The 23465-nt window shown below is 47.2% G+C and overlaps 1 protein-coding gene across 1 annotated transcript in view; it reads left to right on the top strand.

Annotated features, from left to right (window-relative positions):
* Positions 1-92: 92 nt before the first annotated feature.
* Positions 93-23465, top strand: part of ZHX3 (zinc fingers and homeoboxes 3) — a 46284-nt gene continuing 22911 nt past the window's right edge. Inside the window, exons 1-2 of the mRNA XM_017732749.1 lie at positions 93-183; positions 16706-16812. The gene's annotated coding sequence lies outside the window, so the exon portion shown is untranslated. The remainder of the gene's footprint in view (positions 184-16705; positions 16813-23465) is intronic.

The raw sequence follows: 23465 nt of genomic DNA, 5'->3' as shown, positions 1-23465 counted from the left end.
GCTGCCCGCTGCCTGGACAGCAGCGGGGCAGCAGACCCCACTCGTGTCGCAGCTGGGGGGTCGGAGGGTTGGGCACGGTGGGGGTTTTTTGGAGCCCTCGGTGTTGTGGCAGTGCCAGGTTTAAAGCGGCGGTGCTTGGGACAAACCGGGATGTGAGCAGACGGCATCTCCCAGTTCTCCCAGGTAGGAAAACTGAGCGGCCGCTAAGTGACGAGCCCGAGGCCGCACAGGAAATCTGTGGCGGAGCTGGGGCCAAACCCCAGCTTTGCCGTTCGCTGCTCTCCTTGCCTGGCTGGGGACAGTGGTTTAACCTCACGCTCTCGGGCTGCCGGGGTAAAGTCCTGCCTGGGCTATGCCGGCTCCTATCCAGGGCTCCTGCGGTGGCAGCCGGGCGTGTGGCCAGGTGCCAGCAGACCGAGGCCTCTCTGCTGCGAGAGGTGGATTTGGAGAGCAGAGATGTCCCTTTGGATGGATGTGGGTCCAAGGTGGAGAGTGGGGGTGTGCTGCTCGGGTGTCACAGTTGCTTGGCAAGCTGGCCTGTGTGAGAGTGGCCCCATCCTGCTGCTCAGAGCACACTTTGTGCCCTCAAATCTCAGAAAATACGGTTTTTCAAAGGAGTTCTCTGCTATTCTGATTACGTGATGGGAAACTTTTAGGGGAGAGGTAGGTGATGTGCCTCATCAGGCCATGTGACATACCTGGAAAAGCTCATATACAAGCCTTTCTTGATCTCATTTTTCCCATTTCTGCCCCACTAAAGGGCACAAACTCTGCCCAGCCATGGGCTTTTGCCATAGGGTGGCTTCAGTTGAACAGGGAGGGTTTCCCTGCTCTTCTTCCTGACCACCTACTCTGGCTGCAGTCCCCAAACAAGGATCATAGTGTCCTGAGGAACGCTTCTCCATGGATAGGAAGCCAGAAGTTTACTTCATTGTCTGGAACAGCTTATTCTAAACTAATCTCTCTTTAAGAGATGAGGAGGAAGGGAAAAACACCCAGATGCTTAGAAGCATTTTATTTACCGTAAAAGAAAACAGCAATTTAATGATAACTTTTATTAACTAGGTTGGGTCTGCGACCTTGATGTATTTTACAACATAGCTGAGAAGAGGGAGCAGACTGTTCCAGTCTGTTTATTGTTTCCTCTTAGTGCATCCCAGTAACTCGCAGCACACGGATGCCCACACAGTTCTGGAGTCCTGACCCACCTTTGGGGGTGGGAAAGAGGAGGCTGTTGGATCCGATTTGCTTCAGATACAGCCTAATCTGTAGCTGGTGTTAATTATATTGTAGATGGGTTGGGGTTTAGCATAGGTTTTTCTGACAGGGCTCAGCCTCCGCAATTCTTGCTGCTGTAGAAAAGCTGTAGTAACTTGAAGCCCTGAAGTCACTCGTGGGAGCACATCCCTATCAATAAATTCCTTGTTGTAACGCCAAGTGAAACCAGCCCCGTGGGGACTGCTGGCTTTCATCGGGGAGGCGCAGGGATGGATGCAGGCAGTGCTGACAGCCTGGAGCGGGGAAGCCTGGAGCAGGTGAGCCAGGCTGGTAGTGAGAGCCATCTGGATTGTCAGAGGAGAGATTTAAACAGCAGTGTGGCTCCAGTTCTCCTTTATATATGTGTGTCTCCTTGCTCTGCAGGGTTTTCCTTCTATTTAGATCTCCTGTTCCTCCCCTCCAAAAATGCGGTCCCCTTGTGTATGTGAGCTTTTCCCTCCGCCTTGGTTACTATGGTGTTACTATGTAAAAACAGCTCATCTTGTAGCTCCTTGAATTATCTGCACCTTGGTTTGCAGTCCCGCCCTGGGACATGGGCCTGTGTCCATCCCTTATCCAGCCTTTCCCTGTCTGTGTGATGGGACAGCTCTGGAGGCAGCATTGTCTGCAGGGCACGGCTTTGTCTTGGTCCCATGGGACTTCCTCCAGGTTTCTGGCCACCAGGATCTTGCTGCTCCGTGCAAGGCTGTCACACAGGTGCATCTCTTGCTATTCCTGAATGTGGGAGTGTATCTGGGCAGGGATGAGCCCTGCAAGACCTGCTCAGATTCATCCCCTCCAGAGACTGAGCTGACTGCAGGCAGGGCATCAGTTCCCCCTGAAAACTGTTGGGAATGGAGACAAACAACTGGGAGTCTCTAGAAATCTGTGCATACAAAAAGCAGAAGGTGGGAGCAGACATCTCCCCCCCATCCTGCTCAGCCCCCCCAGCTTGTGCAAGTTAACCCCCATGGGCTGGCTCATTGCTGCCCACTTTGATGCAATAGGTCCCTGGCTTCCCATCGCTGGTATTATTATTCCTTTCTGTCTTTTCCAACTGATTTGCATGTAAAAAAGCATGAGGGAGATTCACCCCATGGAGAGGTCCTTGGTTTGCTCACAGCTAATGTAAATTATTGCCACCCTCATCATTCTTGCAGGGGACTGGTGTCACCCTGGAATAGAGGGATTTTGTTGGGAGAGCAGGAACCCAGAGCCAGGTCCAGGTTCCCCCCACCCTGCTCATCCTAAGGGTGATTTGCCCCATGCAGACACAGAATCGCGCTGAGTTGCCTCTTCCTTTGCATTAACTACAGAGGAGACCAGGAGGATTATGTTTGTAACTTAGGTACCTGTTCCAGGTGGAATGAGTCTAGTCCTGCTATGGAGGCTAATTTGGAGAAGATCCTGCTTACTGGTGCCTCACGGTCTTTGTGGTGAAGGTCAGCAGCCTCTCTCCCTCTAGCAGCTGTGATGGCTCTTCTGCTTTATTAAGTAGGAGCGGGGTGATGTTTCTAATTATAAAGGAAAAAGTCTTGTACTTCTCCCCTCCTTTGTTTGTTTGCTTTTTCTCTCTTTTTTTTTTTTTTTCCTCTTGACAAATGTTCTAAATAACAATGCTTAAAATGCAAATGGACTGAGCTTGGTGAAGTGACTGGGAAGGCCTGGTTGTCGAGGACTGTGGTGGAGCTCGAGGAGCTGGTGATGACACATGGCACAAGAGCAGAGCCGAGGCAGTTGGGTTGTCACCAGAGCAGTCACAGCCGTGGCTCATCTCCACGTGGAGGACAGTCTCATGAGCTTCAAAGGCTTTGTGGTTTCTCTTTCACCATTCAGAGGCACAGTGTGTGAGGGTGCCCTCTCCTTGTTCTACAGGCACAATAAGGGGACATTTAACTGAACTCCCTTTTATCTGCGTGCTCTTCATTCCTTATTCCTGCTTTTTTTAAAATTAGAAATAGAAAAATTGGAGAATGAGCCTTCTAAACTGTGTGTCCAGGTGCAGTCATGGCATCTGTATGGTTCCTCCTACTGCAGGCGAGTGCTGCCCTTGCTGTTCCAGCCAGGCCCCTCATGTGTTTTAGCACTTGCTTGGGGGAAAAAATGAAACAAAATAACATGGTGTTGAGGTTGCAAAAGTTTCCATTATAGCTCCACCCAAACACTCCTGCCCAGTAATGCTCAGAAAATTCAGTCTGGGTGATGGAGCTTCCCTGCCTGCCTTGCTGTTGGGCTGCTTGGGCCTGGGGGAAGGGGAACAGCTTTTGGTTTTGTTTTGGTTTTTTTTTTCTTTTAATATGGAGATGCTTGAGAGCCATGTCAGGAATAGGGTGGGGAATGAGCTCTGGCTCCTTAATAAAAAGCCTGAGTGGCACAGGTTTAAATTGCGAGCACTCAAAAATTCACTGAGCCAGAGGCAGATGGATCAGTAGAAAGGGGGGCAAGGTCGCTCTTTGCTATTTGTGTTGGTGTTGTTTAACTCTTCTTCTCCTGAGTAAGTGCCTTGATGTTGTTTTCAGGCTGATTTTGTCCCGCTGGTGTAAAGGCATCAGTTTGCTCCTGTGGGAAGGATAAGAAGGGAGTTAGTTGCTCCTGGATCATGGCTTGGTGTGCGGGATGCCTGCAAATGCTCTGCTCTCATGCCTCAGTAAATAAAGAGGTTATCATGGAACTTATAAAAAACTTCTCTTTTGGAAATAGGTCAAGCAAATATTTATTTCCCTAAGGTGTCATGCCAGTGTTGTACAAATACTTGAATGGGTACTCACTTTATTTTTCACTGCTTTGTTTCTTCTTAAGCACATTCAGGTGGTGTGGGGACACACATTAATAATTTTATGTAATCAGTCCTGTCCCTCTCTCCATCTGGAAGTCTGTGCATCTTCTGTGGGCTTGTGCTCTACTATTGCAGTGCTGTAAATAGGAAGCTGTGACACTTTTTTTTTTACATCCAGGTTCTTTTCAGCTGTGGGGATATTTTTTGTTCTCCAGAAGAGTTTCAGGCCACTGGTGGGTCAGCTGCCGCAATGAATTTAAAAACAAAACCCCCAGGATACAGCAAAGCTCAACAAAATGACCACACTAGTGTCTTGCTTTCCTGACCTAAAGCCTCAGCTGTGGTGTTGCTGGTGTCCCTTTGGAAAGCAATGCCTGGGTTATCCCACAGATGGAAAGTGCAATTACTGCCAAAAGCTTGTGCCCTGCTGTCTGGTGGAGCTCCTGTCTTCCCCAAATAATCAGGGATCAGTTGGTGTCTGTCTTTAAAGAGGGATTGAAACTTCTTGTCTGTTCTTAAAATGGTAAAAATAAAGAGTTTAATTAAGAGGACCAAAATTAGGCTTGAAGTCTTGGATACTTGATCTTGCAGCTCTTCATCTCCAGATGTCCTCAGTTAGGAGTAGCAAGGGCCTGTGCTGGAGTGCACTGGAGTACTTGGAGTACACTTTGTGTAAGAGGATGTTTGAGATGGGGTTGTCTTGGATGCTTTTTGATGTGTAGCATATTTAACGAACTGAGGTCTTGGGTCTCTGTGTGAAGGATCCAGATGTATTCCTAGCTCCTCGTGCTTGTACTCAGGGCAGGCTGCAGTGGCTGGAGACCTTCCTGGTGGCTCAAGGTCCTGCCTTGGGGCATGAGTAGCACAAGGATCATTCCAGCTTCCAGTGATAGAAAGCACTGGGCTTTCTCTTACAGCCTGCAGCCTCCAGGCTCTGGTCAGCCTTGCAGACCAGCACCTTGAGCAGGTGGCTTTGGAGGCCTCAAAGGGTTGAATGTGATGTCATTTTTCATAGCCCTGGTAAGACAGGTGTTTACACTTTGCATTGAAGGTTAATTGGCTCTTACATAGGTTCCTGGGTGTGGGGTGGCCCTTAGAGACAGATCACCCTGACACCTGTGCTGGAGGCTGAGCAAGCCTGGTGTGTGTTGGGCTTTGATTTGTTAAACAGGACGTAAAAACAGGCTCCCCTTCTCAAATGTATCCTGTTCTTTCTTTGCTATGAATCATTTCCACATCACAAAATATTTAAGAGAAGGGGAGTGTCTCTGTTTCATAGAGGCAGAGCTGATTGAAACCCAAAAATCCAAGCGCAGAACCCCTCAGCTGTGCTGGCACAGGGGAGACAGGCTGTGAGCAAGCAAATGATGTGAATATTTCATTTAGATCATAATCCACCTGTTAGGCTTTGCTCCCCCAGCCCTGCAAGCCCTAGGAAGTGTAGCAGATGTTTTAAATGGCAGCCAGCACTCCCTGCTCCAGTGTCTGGCATCTCCATGTTGCTTTACAGGCAGGAAAGACGGAGACTGAGGATGATGTAGCAACTGCTGCAGGTTTGCAGGTCCCTTGTTTTTAGTTGTTTTCCCTCTGTTGTTGTGTCTGTCTCAGTGATGTGGTGTTGTCCTGCTCTCCCAGTCTGTGCTGAGCTGTGCTTGTTCTCCCATGTGCCAGCATAATTTCTGGAGGTTGGAAGTTTGGCCCTGGGAACGCAGTAGTGCTTGTTAGAGCACTAGAAATGAAGGTGCTTTGGAGGAGGTATCTGGAGGTGTGCTGGGGGTTAATTTTGCAGTACCCCTCTCCTGTGAGCCGTCACTGTGTGTCCACCTGCTCCTAACCCTTTTCCAAGCTCTTTTTGCTACTTTATGCTATCCTAATTTTCCTGGCATCCTTCTCTTGCTTTGTCAGTTTTTTAGATGTGGGTTTTCAATCTTATTTTCTGCTGTGGTGTCACCTGTGTGTTTCCCTTTGGTGTTGCAGGACATTGCTTTTCTTGTTTCCTTCAGGGTAGGTCTCAGAGCAGCTTGTGGGTGCCCAGCAGTTTGTGGCAAGCAGGAGATTGGAGTGTTTAAAGGAATTTTAAAGGCTTTGTGCTCCTACTTTGATCTTCTCTGGCACCTAGGATAGGTTTTGATTGGGTTTTTTTGGGGTTTCTTTTTTTTTGATTGTGGTTTTCAAGGGGATGGTTGGAACAGAGAGGGTGGGGGTGAGAACCAGTCCTTGCTTTGAGGGGTAACCACAAATAAACAGTGCTGCAAGGCAAACACTACATCCCTTGTGTGCTCAAAGCACTGCTGTTGACAGTATTGTTGTGCCTGTCCAGGTGAAATGAGGTGGTAAATAGTGTTTGAGATTCAGTAGTGAAATAAGGCGTCTCTCTGCTGAGTATCTCTGAAGAAAGGGTTTCCATAAGGAAGACCTGATGGCAGAATAAAGTGGTCCTTGCTGCTGGATGTTGTGGGCTGGTGTTGCTCTGTCCCTTGCGCTCTTCTGGTGTGAGGATGAAGCCACCCCAGTCTGCCAGAGCTGCTCATGGGGCAGGGAACACCGTTCTTGCCTCTGCACAGGTGTTTTGGCATCGCTGGAGACTTGGCCTTGGAAATGGGGGCTCATTTCCCACACGTGGGGAGGTTTCCCTCCTTAATTGCAAATGTCAGCCAAGTGGAAAAGGGTATGGTTGGTGTGAGGCAGTGGATATGGGGGAGAACAGCAGAGGTGTTGATGAACATGGGAGGGTTGCATTGCCTTCCCAAAATATCTGCTCTGTGGATTTCATTTCTGCTCCACTCCTTAATGCTGGGAAACACTGCCCTGGGCATCTGCTCTGCTGGGGCTGAGTTTTTCAGGGTATTGTAGTCATGAGGCCGGGAAGAAAATGGAAAAAAACCCCAACATGTTGAATGTAAAATGTCATTGATTTCTTTCTCTATTTTTTTGTATTTTTCTTCTAATTTAATAAATTCCCTACTGTGTTGTAAATTCCAAATGTGAATGGGAAATAATCTCACCAGTACAATAATTAGCATGTAACCAGCAGATGAAGAAAACCCAAACTGCTGAGCTGATTGGTGAATGCTGACTGTTTTCCGAATTAATTTCAATAATCACATCTCCCATTAAAAAGAAGATGGGGCGGGGAGGAAGTCTTAAATTTTTGTCAAGCTCAATGTAGCGAAAAATGGTATGTGCAGTGTAGCTGTTCTGCATGTGATTAGAAAAAAGAACTGAGGGAGGTTCTTGGAACTGAATTAGCAACAAAGTATTGCTAATTCTGCAACTGAGAAGCTCAATTTCACCTGCTTTTTTTGGGAAGAGAAATAGAATTGTAAGTTAAATAGCCATAATTTTATGTAGGTGTCTAACAGTAAATAGTCTACTGAAAGAGGAAAGCATTCCCTCGCAGTCGTGCTTTGCTGCAAGATGCAAAAACAAGTCCACTGGAGACCATTAGTAGTGAAATATGTTTACTGTGCATCCATCCAGCTCCCAAATATTTTGTTGTTGTGCTTTGAAGGGAGAGATGAAAATTGGTGTTTGGGAAGGGGTGATTTCAGACCATCCAGGAGCTGCACACCCTCTTGGCACAGGGATCTGCAGCCCTGCCCTGCTCTGCCTTCCTCTCCTGCTCTTTTTTTAAGCTGGTTCTGCCCCAAAGGTGGGTGGTATTTGGAGAAGGGAGAAATCCACTCTCAGCCTTGGTACCTCCATGGTGTCACATCCAGACAGCACCAGGAAAGGTCACCTCTGCAGAGCTGTACCTGGCAGCTGGTCTAATTACGCACCTGAATTCACAGTCAGGATTAGCAGGGATGATTTTATCTCCTAGTGATATTTTTCCCCTCATGGCCATGACCACCTCACCCTCAGGGCTTATTTTCCAACAGCAAAGCAGAGGTGATGCTGCTACCAGCTGTTGGACCAGAGCATCACTTCAGAGATGCTTTTTCATTCCAGTTTACACTCAATTTTAGGAACATTTGCAAAGTTGTGATAGAGCTTGGTGCTTGTATGCTGAAAATTTTTCACTTAGAAGTGCAGGGATGGTCTGCTGAAACCCTGGGCATACAAGAGGTGGGTCCACGCTGTGCTGCAGTGTGAGAAATCCTGGAGTGTGTGCTGGAGCCACCTTTTAATTAATGCAAAATGCTCACTCTGACGTGAAGCTGCTGATCCCATGTGCTCCCTGTTTTCAGTGTGGGGAATGACACCTGCCCAGAGGCACCTGTAGTGTGACAGCCAGCAGGGAGACCGGGCCCCAGAGAGCATCTCTGGTGTGTGGCACTCGGGTCCTCTCCCTCCCAAAGCCTCAGGATACGGTGGCATATGACAATATTGTCATATATTATTTAAAAAACAATTTGAAAAAGCCAGGACAGCCCAAATGCTTTGACACAAAATTTGTTATTTTATCAATTCGAGCCTGGTGCACTGTGGGAAGGTCTGCAAGTGGATCACTCTGGGATTTTCTTTGCATGTTTTCCTAATGTTAGAGACAGTCTCAAAGAAGTACCACATTGTTTCATTTCCTCTCCACGCTTGATTTTTTTTTAAAAAATAAAAGCTAATGTCAACAACCCTACAATAACCAGTGAGTGAATATGCACGTTCTGCACCCAGTTAGTGGCTTTTTTTGGTGATAAGCAAGATTTAACTGGCAATCATGTTACGAGCGATGGATAAAAATGTATGTTTTAAACCACCTCACTGATGGCTTTTTCTTTTTGCCTTTTTAAAATGCCATTAATCAAGTTAGAGACTGAAAAAAAACCAAAGCAGAGACTGAGAAAAGTCATCTGAGGTGAATAAACAAGTTGGCTTTTTTTGTTTAATGAAAGCCCAAAGAATGGCCCACTGCCACTGTATATGTTAAGAGTACCTTAAATCCAGAGTGTCCTTCAGTGCTGACAGGCATCCCAAACACCTTTTGTAATAAACCTCTAATTATAGCTTAGTGACTTTGTAGGTTCCCTGAATCAGCTTGGGAATATGACACTGAAATCAGGGAGAATATTTATATTTCATGTGACTTATGGGTGAACCAGATTTAGAGCTGGACTTGGTGATTGTGGTACAGAATGATGTGTTTATGGTGTGTTAGAGAGTTGTGCTTGCTGCTTCACGATACAATTTTGGGGTTAAACTCTGAGTTTTGGGAAATACTTCCTGAATGCAGCAGGGTGGATTCCCAAATCCAGACCCCAGCTGAGCTGGTTGGAAAAGGGTTCGGCTGGTGACCAGCGCCTGCAGCCCATCGCTACCTCCTGATGTCTGGCTCTTGGGGCTCTTGGGTTAAAGCCCAGCACTCAGAACCAGGGACTTCAGTGAAAATCTCAGCTTCTTAAAGGGAAACAAAACCTCCAGGGCTTTGTGGTTATGGAGAAAAGCTGGAAAATGGGAATTCTTGGGCAGAGAGTGGTAGGGAGATGCATTAGCCTGATTGTTTCCCAGTATCCCAGACTGGGAGCAGTGCCATGGGGTCCTGGACTTGACTTCTGGCTTTAGAAGTTGGCATGGCAGACACTGCTAGGTTGATTCTTTTCTCCTCTGTTTGTTTGTTTCTTCCCTCCTTCATTTTAATACTGTCTCCTGGGAGATTCCAGCTGAAGTCTATTAATTGCTGAGATGTTTCTTTTCCCCCATGTCATGGATGCTGGGTCCAGTTTGGCTGTGGGTTGTTTCTGGCACGAAGGGAGGAGCAGCAGGACAGCAGAGCTGTGCTTGTGTTGGGTGTGTGTTTGTGTGTCCTGCAGAGGTGCCCCATAGGTGTTGCACACTCGTATTTGGGCTCAGCCACACTCTGTGCCACCGAGGCTCATCCTCCATCAGGAGCTCTGTGTCCCCCCCAGACTTCGATGGAGCTTGCTGAGTCAGCGTGGGATTTTATTTCAATTTATATTTCTCTTGCAAGCTTAAGTTGGAGGTTTGTGAGGTGGCTAATCTGATGCTAAGGGATAACTTTGAACAGCTTTCTGTTGGTCCAGAAACTCTTGGAGTGGTCTGGTAAGTTCCCCCCAAAAGGTAGTCACCAGTGGGGCACTGCAAAATCCTAAGGATGGATCAAATCAAGTAATAATTCATCAAAGGTTCCTTCTGCTTGGCCATCAGTCCATGAAAATCTGGATGACTTTGCCCTCCTGCTTGAGAATTTTTCTCCAGAATTGTGTCTAGACACTTGTCTTTTTTTTCCCCATCCTGATCAAATCTGAGGTCCTCATGACCCCAGGAGATGAGGCTTCTCTTATGCTGATGTTCCCTGCAAGGGCATCTTTTCTCTCTCCAAGTATTTTGGAGCTTGTGATAAAATTGCAAGGCTTTGGCAGTGCCCATTTGGGTGCTATCTGTGTGCCAAACCCTGCTGAATACATCTTTTATCACAGATTTGTAACAGTAGCTGTTGGAGGGGAGCTTCACGGGAGAAGTGCTTTCAGAAGAATGCTTTTGTAAGGGAATACTGTCCTGAAAAGAAAAGAAAAAAAAAGACCTTGCAGGCAAAAATAACCAAAACCAAGCCCAACCATTTTCATGTGTTCATGTTGTAAAATTTGCTCATTAATTTGGGTGAATCAGGTTTGCTTCCATTTCTAGACAATTTTGTCTGTCCTCTTTGTACAAACAAGCACTGTTATGCCCCAGGCATTTTTTAGGGAAGAAAAAATAAAAAAAAAAAAAGACATTTAGGTTCAGCTAAGAAATGCCAGAATCCTTGTTTTGTGTAACTCCCCAGGCTGAGGCCCAGCCAGGTCCCTGCAGGAGCTGGGATTGGGACCCAGCTGGCACTTTGCTCAGACTGGCCTCGTTCGTGGTGTGGAGTGCAAACTCAGAAGATGGGGCTGCTCATCTGGTCCATCTTAATAGGAGAATTTAAGGAGAAGAAAAGGCAGGAGGGTTTCTGAGCAGTAGATGGAGCAGCGCTGGAGGATGTGCAGCCTCTGGGACAGGGCTCTGGTGTGCTCAGCTCTTGTCTCTGCTCGGGATCTCACTGATGGTCCCTTTGTGGCCACTGCTGCGCTGAGCTGTGTCCAGTCTCTGCAAGAGCCTGGTATTTCTCAATGGCAGAAACATAAAGCTTGTCCTCCCACATGTTTGCCTCACAATTATCAGTGCTTTTCCTGGAATAAAAGGATTTTTCGTGGGAAAACTTGCTTTAAAATCACACTAGTGTCTGAAAGTGTTCTGGCTGCTGAGCATCCCCACTCCAAGGAGGGGGAACATGGCACTGTGCTCCATTTTTGGTTTGGATCATCATACATTGTTCTTAAGTAGCCATTTATTCTCCTTTTCATCTCTCTGGCACAGGAGCAAGAGAATAAAACATTAAAAGAGGAATGTGATTATAATCCTGTAAAAACTGTCAGAGGAATTTGGCAGTGGTTGCAGCCTGTGAGTGTAATACATAATATTATATTCATTTTTAAAAATTATTAGATTTCAAGCTGACAGTTTAAATGACAAGTCACCTTAAAAAGATATTATGGACAGTGTAAAGACTGTCAGTGTGGTTTTTTCTTTGCTAACTGTGGAGTTTTCAAGGCTTGTGCACCCAAAAAAAAAAAAAAGGAACCTTTGGCTTTTGGCAGGCTGCATGTGGAAGCTGAAAGCAATGAGGTCGCTTGTATTAATAATTTGTATTATAATAGCATTGTCACTGCTGGCTCCCAGGCTTTTTTAATCCCTGAGTTAACGGCAGGGCTGCCTGTCAAAGGGAACTTTTTGCTGGAAAAAACTTATTTTTGCTTTTGTTGTCTCTTTGCTCCCACAAAACTGTGTGTGAATGGCACCAGTAATGGCAGCTGGGAGAGGCTGGAGGTAGGGGCAGAGGAACTGTTCAGCCATGTTATTGAATGTATTGACAGTTTAAATATGGTATTCAGCATGGAAAGCAGATCCATGGGGACTGACAGAGTTCCCCATCCCAAAATATCCCAGCTCACAGCAGGAGCTGAAGCTAAAGATGCCAAAACCTCCAGGCAGTGCAGGAACGGAGCCGCAGCTTCCCATGTCCTGCTGTAGGCCTGGGATTTTTGGATGAAAGGGAAACCAGTGCTCGTCTGTTTCCTTGCACTGGATAATCACACGGATGATCAGAGCCCCATCAGGCCATGAATGAAACATTGAACGAAGTCATGATTTCTGCTCTCAAATAATAGATAGTTGCATCTAGCTCTTTGTGTCCTCTGTGGTCCTCAGAGCATCCTTTGGGCAGTGAGATGAAAATGCTAGGAGTGGGAGTCCGTTGTTTCCTTTTCTTGGATGAGAAGCTGACTATCATTTGCTAACTTTTAATGCTCCATGTTGTATATACCTGTTCGGTTGTTTTCAAATCCAACCTGAATAGCATTTGAAATTTTTAGAACTCTGCAATAGGAATTTTTAGCGTCATGGGAATATTCCATAATTCCTTCTCTTTGCAATGGAAAAAATTATTCCCGGTAGACCTGGATTGGACCATGGTCTGCTTGTAAATTCTTGGAGGTTGGGCATAAAACTCAGCTGAAAATAAACATCAGCATCGGGAATAGTATAGTGCAGAAGGATGGGGGAAAGTGTCCTCTTCTGGCTCTGGGAGGAGAGGGGAAAAGAGTTTGGCTGGAGGAGATCCAGAGAGGTGTAAGGAGATTGACTGGAAGTCTAGAAATCCCTGGGCTGAATAAACCTGAGCTGTTTGGCTCTAGATGGGAGAAGAGCAAGGCAGGAAATATATCTTCAGGTGCCTAAAAGGGAATGTGATGGTTGCTCTCTGTGTACACAGTGGGAAGAGCAAGAGGTCATGGTCCTAAAATTGTAGAGAAAAAAGTTCAGATTAAATACTGGGCAAAATCAGGGCAGTACTTTCCCTGAAAGTAACAACAGGATTTGATGGTCTGAAGAGCTTGTGGAGCATCAGTTGTTGGAGGTTAAAATGGCTTGGAAATCTCTTTCTGATATTTCTTGATGGTCACTGTTGCATGAGGAAGATGCAGTTTATTCCCCTGCAGTGGGAATTGTCTCACTGCCGTCCTGTGCTCCCTTCATACAATGCTGGCCTGGAGTGGTGAGACTGGAGAGGGTTGGTTTTGGTCTAAAATAAGCAAGAGAAGAGAAATGATGTTCTGTGGCTTAAATTTTCAGGCACTTAGGAAGATTGAAGTGACTAAACATAATGTAAGTTTGCATGCCTCCCTCCAAAAGCAGATGTTGCCTAGAAATATTTTATGCTCTTTGGTTCTGAAATTGAATGTTATGGACATTAAACTGTACGACTTGCCTGTCTCAATGGTGCAGCTTTTCCAGGATGCTGGTTCACTTGAGTGGAAGAGACAGAGAGGGGAGTGAATGATGTTGCCTTTAGTACAGCTATTTCTCTTTAAAGAAATTTCAGCGAAGTTAAGTTCCCAGCTCTGTAAATACTGGAGAAATAGAAACAGCCACTTTAGAGATCCTGAATGGTAACTTGTCAGTCCTTTAATTGTTCCTTGGGAATGGTAATTTTTAAAATCAGTGTTCCACAAGCAGCAGAGGCTGCAGGGCCGGACAGTCTCTGCTGGGCAGTGTCAGAAGGTCCCACATGTCTGAGAAGTTTCCTTCAGGTCCATGTGGACACCTCAGGAAGGTGCCCATCTCTGCCAAAGCTGGGGTCTTGCAAAGTGCCATCACAGCTCAGCTATTTCCTAGTTCTGGGAACAGCAAGAAGAGGTTAATCATTCTTCAAAGCATCCCCTTTGGAGACTGGTGGGCAGGGGAATTTTTTTTGTCTTCTTCTGTATCATTTTGTTCTTCCTCAGCCCAGCCTCTGTTGGGACAGAGAGGTGGGCTTGGGGACTGCTGTGTCTGCTTGTGTGAGTCTCAGGTTGAACCAGACTTTGCTCTGCAAGGAGGCTTTAATCTGGCACAGCCTAGTTCCCTTTTCAGCCACATAAAAAAAAAAAATCCCAAAAGAGAGCAAGAAGATCTGTTAAAATCCCAAAAGGGAGCTGACAGCTGTTAAAAAATATATAAATCTGAGGTGGGGTTGTCAGGTAAAACAGAATAATCTCTATTTTTGAGCCTTTGCAGTGGATTTGATTTTGAAACGTTCAGACCCTCAGTGGATCTCACACAGGGGTGCTGCTGGGAGGCTGGTGTTTCTCTCTCCCTTTTCATGAGCCCACTGTACAGCTGGTTCAGACATTGCAGTGTTAAACCTCTAGGTATAGGAGGATGCTTACTCTGTGTGTTGAATTTGGGGAAGATATTCTCCATTCTGGAACTGTTTGCAGGTTTTGAGCTGCTCAGTCAAGCCTTAGGAAGCTGTAAGGACAGCAGTGGGATGGTAATGATGGCTGTGGTTCTGGCAGACAGTGCGAATAACTGAGACAGAAGGACCTCAGTGTATCTTGGCTGTTGGATGCTGGGATTTTAATATCTGAAAGAAGTTAGGGAAAAAAGCATGCCTTGGTTGTCCTTGTTGCTGTTCCAGTTTCAATGATAAGCAGCTGAGCTGTTTGCATGTTCTGCTCTGAGGAAACCCCAGTCCCTGCCCCCTCGCCCCAGCTCTCTCTGTGTTATTCTTCTTGAAGCAGCAATTCCAGGGAATTCAAGGAGGAGCTGCCAGGATAATCATGGCTCATGGTGCCAAATTTTCAGGGGCTTTACTCCATATTTCAGAACAAGGTTTTGGGAGACTCAGATTTATCTCTGCCTCCAGCTTAAGTTTCTATTTAAGCCATCTTTAATTTCTAGAAGCGCGAAGCTGTTCTGACTGCTGTGATCGAGGTCACTCTTTAGTTTAGGTACTCCAAGGAATGCAAAATCTTGTTTGTTAAAGTCTTGGGCATATGCTGAATCCCTAAAGGAGTGTGTGAATGATATTAAATGTACCGTGGCAGAGGGAGAGGGGCAGCAGTGTTGCAGCAGGAGGAATGGCAGATAAGCAGTGGGGCCATGCTGTTATCGCTCTGTTTGGGAGGTGCTGGGGTTGTGCAAGTCAATATAGGACATTTACACAAATTGCTGGAATAAAAACCCACTCCATCAGCAGTCTACTATTTGTTTCTTATTATATGTTAAATTTTTTCTGGCGTAGCAGAGTTTGTCACCTGTTATGTCAAGGTCTCGGCATTCAGTGCTGGGATTTTTCCAAGTGTGCTGAAACCTAATTGGTTAGGGATAAGCCTTCCCTTCATTTTAGGGGAGGAAAAAAAGAAAAGCAAGGAAAAAAGAAAAAGCTGTGGCATCTAGCAGGCATTTAAAGCATTTTTTCTTGTTCTCTCAACTCTTGTGATTTGCCAGACTTAGGCCTCCTGATTTTTTTACCCCCCTGGTTCTGGGATTGCTTTGCTTTTCCTGTGAATTAAACTGGGAAAATAACATACAGCAAATAACATAAAGCAGCCAGCACTGAGGGTCTGGGGAAAGCTTTCTCCAAGCATGACTCTGCAGCAGGCAGCATCGAGACACCTGAGTGCTTGGAGAGGAAAAACCTTTGTGTCCTTCTACCCTTGTCCAATTGCTTTGCCTTTTTTTAAGTTACTCTCTTTTCTTTTTAAATGCTGCTAAGTTTGGTCTATGCAATTACAGCCAGAGGGGAAATTTCTTTTCTCCAGGATTCTGGATGGGTTTGGGGAGCCCTTTCCTGGGTTGTAATGCATCCGTGCCAGTTATTTGGTGAAATCTCTCTGTGCCACTTACTTATTTAATCCAAGTTGTGTGCAAAGCGTATGGTCAGCAGGATCCAACTTGAGAAGCAGATCAGTGGGGCTCTGGCAGGGAACTTTAGGGACTGGAGCTGGCTGAAGCACAGGGACACTTCACAAAATCATAGACTCACAGAATGGTTTGGATTGGAAGGGACCTTAAAGATCCTGTAGTTCCAGCCCTCCTGCCATTGGGCAGGGAATACCTGGGACATGCTGCTGGGAGAGGAGGGCCTGTCACTGCCCATGCTTGTGCAGGAGCAACAAACAGGTGTAAATTTTCCTTTACTTGGGTAATCACAACCTAATTTTCCTGTTTTTCATCCTCATTACAAGCTCTGGCTCACCTTTTTCCAGGGTGACTCTTTGTTTTTCAATATGCTGTTTTCTCCCCTGGTCTGAGCTTAATCCCAGAAATCCACTTGGCTGGTTATTGCTTTAGACAGTAAAATTTAGAAATTAGGGAATACATGGAGCTGGCTCTGCTGCTTCTCCAGCAGTAATGGAGCAGGTATTGGATGCCAGTGGGGGAAAATGAAGGGGAGAAAAGAAGGCCACAGCTACGAGCAGAGCTGCAGGTTATATTTAGCTGCTGCTGTGGTGGTGGCAGTCAGGGTGCTGTGGTGGCTGCTCTAAATATGTTCTGGCCAGTTGAGGTTTCCAGCCCTGTAATGGATCAGGTCCATAGAGAGCCAGGCAGCAGTGTCACTGGTTTCCAGAACACTGCAGCTGGGATTTGCTTTCACTGGGTTGAGGGCTTGGTGATTAGTTCAGCAAACTTGGTTAACTTCTGATAAATAATGTCTTTACTAATTGAGAGGGGGAAAAAGCCCCAAAGGTGGGTGTTTGGGGTGCTTCAGCAGGGATGTACTGTGGAAGCATGGCAGGGTGGGACAGCATGAGCTGGGAGACACCTCAAACTGATCAGTGTTTTATTTTTGCTTTTAGCCTTTGCTAACCAAGGGCTGTGCCTTCTCCTGCAGGGGTGCAGCAGTAATTTTTGGTCTAATGTCTTCTCTTCCAGCCCTGAATCCTGGTGCAGCTGGAGCAACTGTGAGCACTTTAAAGATGTGGGTGAGCATGGAGGAGGGGCAGGAGAACGACAGGCTCAGGTCATGGTCCCTCGTGCAGGTAGGACACTGCTGGCACCTCCGGCGCTGTGAGTGATGGGGACCTTTCTGTCCTGTGCAGGCTGGACAGGGAAATGTGCTGTATTCCAGTGTATCCCAGGGATCTCTGTGCAGGCTGGTGGAGCCTGATGGCTGAAGGAAATGATTGTGGAGTGGTTGGCTCTGTTGCTTTGAGAACAGGGTCAGATCAAGCTTGGCTTATGGTTCCAGGTGTCCCTGAGAAGGGGGCAATTGGTTCTTTTTCTTTTTTTTTTTTTCTTTTGGACATCACTCCTTGAACAAAACAGAGTTCAGATAGCCTGTATGTTTGTACTTTTCTCCTGGCTGGGGCTCCTCTGTGTGCTAGTTGCTGATTTACTTTATTTCCATGTAACTTAATAAATACCCATCTGTCCCATGGTGTGGATGAGGGGTCAGGAGAGCGATGCTTTTTCTCTTTGGCTTCTGTGGATGGAAGAAGTGTGCTTGGAAATAACACTCCACTTTTCCATTACACTGTTCCAGACTTTTGAAGAAGAAATTGGGTCTCATAGCAGAGCCAAGCCATTTTATTTGTACAAAAAGTAAGCTCCATGGCTGAACATTAGTGAGCTGAGTGGCAGGGAATTTGTTCACCCAGTTCATGGCTGTGTGATAAATGACAATGTCCCCACGGAAATGGGGATTTTCAAACCCTAGAGTTGTTTCTACCCAGCTTGTGCCGCATCTGGAGACTGCTTGTTTCTAGACTTTATTAAATAATCAGTGTTGGGAGTACAGTGACTGGACTGATGCTGTTTGCTGCCACTTTCCTGACACACTTCCAGTTCTGCAGCCTGTTAAACTGGTAGGAATAAACTAAGGCACCCTGCTGAAGCATGTCATGTGCTGGGATCCACGTGCACCCTCAGCCCCCTGAGAGCTGTCCTCCTTGAAGTTCCCTCCATTAATTGCATCTACGTGGGTCCTCAATACCTTATGGCAGTAATTGTGCAAATGCAGGGAGCACTGTGGCTCTCACTGTCTGGCTGTTACGAACAGAGAGAATTTTGTAGGAGGAAGAGGGTGAAGGTTTTGTAGCTTCGCTCTGCCTTTGTAAACAGAGTCAGGGCCTCTTAGGAGGGAAAGCAGGGAGAAGGGAATTAAATTTTACATCCCTTGGTATCTGCCATGGAAAGACAGCAATAATGGATGTGGATGGTTTGTGTGGAAGGTCTCTGGGCAAATAAGGATTCCTTTGTGTTCCATCTGCAGAAAAGGATGTTGTTCGTTACTGAAGGGCCAGCACCCAGAGATGGACTGTGGCCTTGTAGCAAAGTGTGCCATCCTCCCTGCAAGCTCACGGTCCTGTGCTGGCCCATGAAGGCTTTTCAGTATCTTCTGAGGGAGCTTTAAGAACCAAACTGAGGATCCCTGCTCCAGAACTTGGCCCCTTTCTCTCTGCTCCTCCTTTTCCCCCACCCTGCTGTGGTGTCCTCTCCCTCCAATTCATTTGTTTTTAAAACGATTGTGCCATTGTGTGCATCAATACACGCATGGCCTCTCTTGTTTTTCTCTTGGCCTGAAAGTGCAAAGCAAATCTGTTTATGGTTTTGGTGAGCTAATTCTTCCCCACCCTAGATTTTTAAATAGACTCTTTCTTTACCAAGCTTACAGAGCTTGCAGGATGTATTGGAGTAATGGGAAAAATATGTTGTGTGTTAACCTTCCCTTTTTGTAAAACTTTATTTACAAGACCCTATTCCTAGCAGTGCATCTGGGAGGTGAATATCTGGATGCTGGAGGAAGTAGAAGGCTTTGAAATAGCAAAATGGGAGTTTAATGCATTCAGGGAGGAAATGTTTTGAGTTTTCCATGTTCAGCGCTTGCATTGTGGGAGCAAGGTCTAGTGAGCTGTGCTCAGTTGTCCCTTTAATTATTTATCTTCTCCTGCAAATCTCAGTTTCTGGGCCTGGCTGTTCCCTGGGCTGTTTGTTACCTTCAAACTGGCTCTTCCAAGGCAGCTGCTGACCCAGACCTTGCAGCTGAAGGTAAGAGCAGCAAGGAATGCTCTTGCCCTGTAAATAGTGCCTTGGATTAAGGGCTTGGTATGTTACTAGTGTGTTGGAAATGTTATTTTTGCCTCTTGATTTCATCCTTCCTGCGAATCAATCTCAGACCTGTCTGTTTAGGTTAACAGCCTTCTCTGCATCCTTGTGGAGGTTGCAGAGCTCCCTGTGCGGCGTTTTCACCAGGGTGTTCTGGCTGCTGGAGGCAGAGCTCAGCTCTGCTGTGGGAGCACTGAAGAAGCCCCAGGGACACCCCCTGTCCATGCTGCCTGGCTGCTGGCTTGCTTCCCAGCCCTTGTGCTGGATCTCTCCTGTAGCCTGACCTGCCACGGCACCTCCTTACCTCCAACCTGGCTGTGAGTTATTTCCAGTGAAAGCTGTGAGCTGCCTGTGGCTGGCCACGAGGCTGGAGCTCTCTGGAGATGTGGGGCTTTGTGCAGCCTGGTGTAGTGGATGGTGTCCCTGCCCGTGGCAGCAGGGCTGGACTAGATGATCTTTAAGGTCCCTTCCAAAGCAAACCATTCTGTGATTCTATGGCCATTACATGTGCAAATGCACTGCTCCAGCCCCCGCTCTGTAGGGCTTGGCTGAGGCCTCTGGGTACTCCTGTAGCATAAATAAGCAGGAGTAGGATTTCAAAGCAAGCAAATTTTTGACATAGTTGATGTCATGCCTCTTCAGCCCTGTGTTTAGGGCCCAAGGATCTGGAGGCCCACAGCTGCTAGTTTGGTCTTGTTGCTAACAACCCTCTGGAGGTGTTTCTGCTGAGCTGGTTCTTGCAGAGGGCTGAGGGGTTCACCCTCATCTGATGCTGTTAGGGAAAACAGGACCCGTGGGAAAAATGTGGTGCTTTCACAAAACTGGGTGCCCTGCATGAAGCTACAGCTGCAGCACTGGACGTGCTCCTCACTGGGGTTTGTGGTGTGGAGTGACAGCAAGGACTTCTGGTGAGTAGCCTTAAAGCAGAATGGGCTGGGGCAGGGTTATCCCACTTGTACAGCCCTTCCACCCAGAGCCTCTGCTCTGCCAGTGAAGAACAGGTGGGGAAAAGAGATTTCGTTTCCTCACCCTGAGAGGTAAATTTTTCACAAGAGTTTTGTTTGTCTGCTAATCTGCAGCAGAGCTCAAAGCAAAGAATTCCCCACACAAAGGCTTTGCAAAACAGGATTGTCCTTCATCCATGTAATTTGGTAGCACGTGGAGTTTCTTTCCGTAACAGAATCTTAGAAGAGGTGAAGTTCTCTCTCTTTTTTCCTTTTGTTCTCTGCTTCTGTTAAGCTGGAAGTGTTTGCTCCCTCAGAAGGTGATGGCTGGGGGTTGGCACTGACCTCAGTGCTCCTCATTCCCCAGGCAGGTGGCTGTAGCCCTGAGCATGGAGCTGTAAAGCCTCTCTTACCCCTCCCTTTTTCCTGTCTCCTCAGTCTGTATTTATAACTGTAAAGTTGCCCAACTTGGAGCTCAGATGGAGTTTTCCAGATGCTCCTTGCATCCTTTTCCCTCATTCCTCCTTTCCTACTCTTACTTCTTACTGACCTATTTGCTCAGGACATGTGTACAATATCAGTGTGACAAATTAAGTTGCTTGTACTCAGAAGGATGAGGCCACTGGATGCCTAAATGCTGCATAAACTTCTTGGCTAGCCCCACACTAACAGTTTTGACTCCTGCCCCCTCACACTGTATTTTGTGAAAGGCAAATTCCATCCTGCGTGTCCCTTTCCAAGCCTATTGCCCAACACTTCCACTATTTGTCATCAGCTGAAAAGGATCTGAGCACTGCAGATATCTGCAGATGTGGTTTGATTGTCTGTTGTGTGCATCAGGAGGGTTTGGGTTTGCTGTTCCTCTTTGCGGGGCTTCTCCCCATGCTGGAGTTTGGAGGGGTTTGGGATGTGTGGTGGTGCTGCAGTGGCTCTGCTTTCCTCTGGTGAGGTGAGCAGTGCCCCAGGAAGGCACTGGGCTCCAGCAGCAGGAGACTCCCAGGAGCAGGCAGGTTGGACGCTCCCGGGATGCCTTCAACCAGCCCTGTCTGGCAGGGGTGCCCTGAGGCTGTGGAAGGCTCCAGTGAGGGCTGGAGTCTCTGTGAATGGACTGGGGTATGCTGAGAGGTGCTTGAACAGGTTTTCTTTAGGAAGGGAAAGAACTGTGCCTGTGGCCTGTGAAAGTCTGGATAAAGTCCATTCTATTGTTTTGTACCAACACAAACCGGTGGCACATCAGGTTCAAGGAGAAGCCTGCTGCCAAGGGAGAGGCTTTGGGATGTCTGGCTCGGAGCTAAGGCTGCAATATTCTGTGTCATCTGAGGTATTTGTGAAAGGAGATGCAAATCCAGAGTGAAATGGTGAGATCTTACTCACCACCCTTCAAACTGTGGACTGGAGGCCACCCTTCAAAACAAAGTGATTCACTGCAGAGAAAAAACAGCTTATTTCCCAGCTTGATCTGGAGCCTTGTAATCACTTTGGTGGTTCAGCTCTCTGCAGCACTGAGGAGTTGTCTGTTCCAGCACACTGAGCATGCTGCAAGTTTTATTTTATTTCCAAAACAGCCCTTTAAGCATGTTGGGTTGTAAGGGAAACGTGTAATAATTCCCTCTGCCAGTATAATTCACTGGCAGTGCAAAATAGGAGGGTGTCTGGCTAAAGGTGACCCATTAAAGGGTGATTTCTGATAAATAACTAGACTGGGGACTTGCAAGTCCTGAGTTCAATTACTGACTTTGCTAGAAGCTTCCTGTGACCTTGGGCGAGTTATTTAAAATTGCTTTGTGCCTCATTTCCCTTTCTGTAACACACTGGTGACAGCATTTCCCTTCCAGCCAGGAGCTGTGTCAGTGGGAAGGTGTCCATACTCTTTTCCATAGCTGCTGCATGAAGAACGTGGATGGAGTAGGAAGCATGACCATCTCATGGGCCTCTCTTCTATTTTCCTGGGGAAGGCAGAACAGGATGATCCATTTAAAGGGTTTTACAGGTACCCAGAGAATATGTTCCATGAGGTCCTGGGGCTCCTGGCATAACTGCACTAGCCAGGTGGTTGCTCCTTGAGCTGTAAAGTCTCCTTAGCACTGCTCTCAGTTCTTGAGCTTGAAATTGATGGCCAATTTGGGGCAGAGCAGGTTTCTGGTGCTGCTGTGCTGCCTTTCTGCTTTGAACCCGGGTGGATGCTCAGGAGAGGTGATGGCTTTGGGAATAAAGATGATGGCACATGGCCCTGCTCCCCATGGCAGCGTGTGGCCAGACCTCGGGCTGATCACTTCATCTCTCCCTACTTCTTCCCTGTCTGCTCCTTCCCAGTGGGGGGTAACAGCACTGACCACCCCTTTTACCACCCCCTAAATGCCAGGAGACGCTTTCCAGCATCCCCGAAATGTGCTAAAACCTCCTGGCTGTAATAGGAAACATCTGGGGGGAACAGGGGGCTGGCTGGCTCCTGTGTGGTGCTGTGAAGGCCCCCTGCCATTCCCACGGGATAAGCCATGGGAAGCCTCCACGTGACAGCTGTCCAGGGAGGAGCTGCCTCCGGCTGCCTCTGCTTCAGGTACAGCCAAGTTGCAGGAGTGATGCTGAGCTTCCTTCGTCCTGGGGGCATGCAGCCCCTCTTCCCTTTGCCAGAGCCTGGTGGTCCAGAGGTGGGTCTAGGAGAGCCACTGGCCTGAGATGCCCACCCTGTGGCAGTGAGTGAGCTCCAGCTGCTGTGGGATGCTGTGGTTGGATGGAAATGATCATCTTTGGGATGTGGCAGAAAATCAGGCCTCGTGGTGGTTGTGGGTGGGAAAATGCTCCTGGGGAGTATCTGACTATCCAGAAATATTAAAGATACTGTTATCTGTATTTCCCTCTGGTCACACAGCTGCTCCAGTGGCTTGTGCAGGCTGTTGAGAACCAGCAGTTGAGAACCATGGGCCACTCTTTCATCCTTGGTGTGAACATATCTTACGAAATTTCTATTTCTGTGCTAGAGGCATGGCCCAGCAGCTGGAAAAGTCCATCCTTTGTGGACAGAAGCTTTGCTTTCATCTCCATCCTGCTCTTTCCAAGAGCCAAAATCCCAAACCCCTTCTCCTTCAAGGGTATCCTTGAAGTATCCTGAGTTACTGACTGACCTGCTGGGTGTGATGCTGTAAGGCTGGGCAGCTGGCAGCATGGGGCCTCCAGGGCACGGCCACAGGTTGGGGCTGCTTCTAGACCAGGGATTGTAACTCTCAGGCTACAGGTAGGTCTGGCTGTTCCCCCAGACTGTGCCTGTAACTAGGAGTAAAACTGTCTTGAACAGCAGTCGTGACACTGGTGAAAGGGAAGAAATTAAATTCTTAATGTACAGGATGTGGTATCTTCAAGCACTTCTGCTGTCTAACCCTCTTGTTTTTCCCTTTTGTGGTTTGTGTGATCTTCATGCTGGGCCAACAAACATTTAAGGCTGTGGATTTTCCCCCAAGTTGTGAGACTTTTAGTTGTTCAAGGCACTTTGTGTGTGGGGGGAGGGTGAGCTCCAGGCTGGTGTGTGTGGAAGATCACATGGATGTGTGACTTCTGAAAGTCTTCAAGGTTGTCTGTGGGAGGATCTTGGAGCTCTGGGTAGAGGCTTTGCACATGTCTCTGGGGAAATTCTAAAATGCCATGGAAAT

The sequence above is a fragment of the Corvus brachyrhynchos genome, unplaced genomic scaffold (genome assembly GCF_000691975.1).
Source record: "Corvus brachyrhynchos isolate BGI_N302 unplaced genomic scaffold, ASM69197v1 scaffold10, whole genome shotgun sequence".
In the NCBI taxonomy this organism is placed as follows: domain Eukaryota; kingdom Metazoa; phylum Chordata; class Aves; order Passeriformes; family Corvidae; genus Corvus; species Corvus brachyrhynchos.
This window is presented reverse-complemented; position numbering and strand designations above follow the sequence as displayed.